The sequence below is a fragment of the Portunus trituberculatus genome, chromosome 11, assembly GCF_017591435.1.
Source record: "Portunus trituberculatus isolate SZX2019 chromosome 11, ASM1759143v1, whole genome shotgun sequence".
NCBI classification, from domain to species: domain Eukaryota; kingdom Metazoa; phylum Arthropoda; class Malacostraca; order Decapoda; family Portunidae; genus Portunus; species Portunus trituberculatus.
In genome coordinates, this window is record NC_059265.1 from 4,392,065 (window position 1) to 4,395,841 (window position 3,777).

The following is a 3,777-nucleotide window of genomic DNA, read 5'->3' on the forward strand; positions in this document are numbered from 1 at the left end:
TACTGGGATACCTTGAGATCTGTGTACCATTAGACCATTTTATTAACATTAGGAAAGATCTATAGACATCAGAAGACTAATGGCCACAGTCTTCACTATTTTAACCCCTTCAGTACTGGGACACATTTTACCTTGACATTTGTGTACCATTAGACCATTTTATTGACATTAGCAAGGGTCTAAGGAGGTGACAAGATTAATGGCCACAGTCTTCACTATTTTAACCCCTTCAGTACTTGGAGACATTTTTACCTTGAGGATTTGAGTACCATTAGACCATTTTATTGACATTAGAAAGGTTTATAGACATCAGAAGATTAATGGCCAATATCTTTACCCTAAAAACATGCCAAATGGTCTTAAAAGACCATAAAACAGGACAAACTCTCTTAGAATGCCCTGAAAAAGATGCCAAACTTGTCTTAAAATGTCCTTAAAAGAAAAACATTCCAAACTGCTAATCCATCCTAACTGTTCTTCATGACTCCAGGTGTTGTCTTGTACTCTGGGTGTTGCTGATGGCTGTAGGTGTTGTAGAAGGCTTGTGTTGCATTGTGGCTTGCTTGGCTTGGCTTGGTGGTGCAGTGTGTCTCCTTGGCAACATTCAGGGACTATTGGCTTGACTTTCCTGTAATGATAGGTCTACATTGAGTCACTTTCACTATTTTGTAAACTGAACTGAACGCAACTCAACCAAACCTAACCGAACTCTAACTTAACTAAACTGAACAGAAATTAACCTAACCCAAAGCAACCCAGCTCAACCCAACAAAACCTAACCAAAGTTAACACAAAACAATCCATCATAACCCAACCCAACCCAAACTAACCCAAAAACAACAAGTTAACCCAGAACAACCCAACATAACCCAACCCAACCCCAAACTAACCCAAAACAACCCAGCATAACCCAACCCTTTATCTTTACCTTTACCGAGGTGCCTGTCACGTGACGTCGGCGACCATGGAACACCATCCTCCTCTGTTTTGAGCCACTCTAACCCGATCCACAGTTGTCCAGCCCTCACTGACGTGTTTCACCAATGTGTCCATAAACTTGACCCTCTGTCTTCCTCTCGCTGGTTCCTTATACTCTCCCCAACAAGCATTCTCTCCCACAGTCCATGTCCTCTCAGTACATGGCCCACAAAATTGAGGTGTCTCCTCCTGATACTCTTCACCGGTGTTTTTTCCATTACTACTCTTCTCAATCCTTCATTAGTGATCCGTGCACTCCAAGGGATTCTCAGCATTCTTTGCATGAACCACATTTCTACTGCTTCTAACCTTTTGATCATGTTCTTCTTTATCGTCCATGTCTCAGAGCCATACGTTAATGTGGACCATACATAACGCTTGAGTATACGTTGTCTTAGAGTTATATTCATGCTAATATTGGTCATTATCTTTCTTACCCTTAAAGTACGGGGGTTGATTTACTTTCTGTCTGTTACAGCGAGGAAAAATCACACCTGTCAAAAATGCTAAAAATATTCTTTTCCTCATAAAAGCATATTTCTTTGTGTTATTCTGAGTACAACGATATAGTTTTCAACATGTCATCACCTCTCACACCAAAGTTATTGCACGTCAAAAAATTCATGGCAGAATCCGCCGCTAAGAAATACCCCCCAAGCTCAGATAACACCACTCTCTCTCTCTCTCTCTCTCTCTCTCTCTCTCTCTCTCTCTCTCTCTCTCTCCATGGTGACTCCCAGGATCTTGATGTGTTCCTGGAGAGGCAGCTGCTCGCCCCTCAAACTGTAGTTGTCCTTCCACGGCCTGAGGCGGCAGGGGATCGTGAGATGACCATGGCGTGTGTCTTGTCCGCCAAAGGAGACTTGCCACACTTCCCCACTCTTCTGCTGCCATTCAGCTGGCGGTTGATGTTACCACGCGCTTGGCTGTCCTGGCCATAGAGGAGATTGTGCAGTCGTCGGCGAAGCTTGACTGCAGGAAGCTGGCGCAGGACATCGTCTATATACACATTCCACTGGACTGGGCCAAGCACTGAGCCCTGTGAACTGACGCTCTATTGGTTGGTGGGTGAATTTCGCCCATTGATTTTGTAAACTGAACCTTCCTTGGTAATCCTCAAAAGCTTCAGGACCCTGTCGATGCCCTTCAACTTAACAAAGACCCGCATGCCACACTCGGTCACAAGCCCGCGATATCAACCACTACGAGCGTGTCCAGGCCTTAACCAAGGGTGTCCTGCCATTCCTAGAAGAAGGAGATCGGAAGAGATCGAACCTGGCGATAACCCGAAGGTGGGGAGAGCCTGTTCATCCAGGTGCTGCCATGACGGCTGCCACCAGTTTTTCAACACCTAACCCATCACAACAGCAATGGGTCAGAGAGGAGGAGGGGGAGACCCTTTGGATGCACAGGGACCAGATGCCTCCTTCCAGGATGCTGGCCACTTTTTTCTGCCAGGCAGGCAGAAAAAAACAGCAGAGGAAAGTTCCCTCACATTGTTTCAGGACATTGTCGTCCTGGGCCCGTGGCTTCCTGAGGGGAGTTGACGAGTGTGATGGGACCAGCTCCTTGATGGGTTGATGATGAGAGCTGTCTCTCAGCACTGAGAATCAACCTGCATTTTTTTCTGCAAACTATTCTAATGACTTCTCATTTATCACTGTGAGGCAGTGGGTCCTGCCTGGTGACACGCCTCCTGCCGCATCACAGCTGTCTCCTTGACCATCTCCACCTCTCTATCTCCAACTCCTGGCCACTGAGCTTCCTAGGTCTTGCTCCCAGTGTTTCATCGCCCAGGTGTTATCATTCTCTTACAAGTACGGTGCATGGTGAGGTTGTCTGACGACCTTTTCTCCTCCATGCTGCATACTTGGCTTCGGCAGCTATCAGAGAGAGAGAAGAGAGACCAGAGAGAGAGAGAGAGAGAGAGAGAGAGAGAGGTGAAAAGCATTGAGTTTTCAACGTTAGTCATCTCCTCCACCTCGTGAGCACCTCTGCCAGTCTGTGGCTGTCAGTGCGCCCCTCATTCCGCCAGCTAGCTTCCTCCCATAGCCAGATCTCTCTCTCTCTCTCTCTCTCTCTCTCTCTCTCTCTCCATTTGGGCATATGAATTTGATGTAAAAGTAGGAACTTTTGCACTTTCATGTCATGAAAATGTGAACTCAGATGAAATGATGTTCAAAACAGAAAAATAAAAATAAACCACATATTACAAATATTGTGGATTTTTATAATAATTGGAATGTGGCAACTCTTCTTGGCAATGGGACTGACGTGACTTGGCCGACAAGCACAGTCCTGTAGAGGCAACCATGGGTGACACACACCAGCGCATTGTTCGAGGGGAGTATGTGAGGAGGTTTATGAACGTCGCTGTGAGGGTTGGCCTCTGTCTCCCAGATCACTATCAGAATCACTACTGGAGTCTTCACTTTCTTCTGTCTTAATAAAAAAATCACTGTCTTCATTTTCACCACTATCCTCAATGTCATTACCGAGTAAACACTGACATAACATCACTCGGAGTACCGAAACCTAACTCCGGGTCACGGGATTGCTAGATGTTGCCTCAAAATGGGAAAAGATGACCTATGTGAGGGAACATATGTCTCCAGGCTCAAAGAGGTGAGTGAGAAAAGATGCCAGAGACTTCCACTTGAGGACCAACAGTGAGGGGGAGAGATTCAAACGTTTAGCGCCGAAAAATCATGATTCCCGGAACGATCCCTGCTTCTCTGCACGCGACGCTACAATCATGAAACAATCACCGAACGTTAAGGGTTAAACTATCTATGAGTG

At 45.9% G+C, this 3,777-nt stretch overlaps 1 long non-coding RNA gene across 1 annotated transcript; it reads right to left on the reverse strand.

Annotated features, from left to right (window-relative positions):
- Positions 1-550: 550 nt before the first annotated feature.
- On the reverse strand, positions 551-1,411 carry LOC123502455. The gene is made up of 2 exons (XR_006674088.1): positions 929-1,411; positions 551-628 (listed from the first exon to the last, which is right to left on the reverse strand). It is a non-coding gene; the product is annotated as an uncharacterized LOC123502455 (long non-coding RNA).
- Between the last annotated feature and the right edge of the window lie 2,366 nt (positions 1,412-3,777).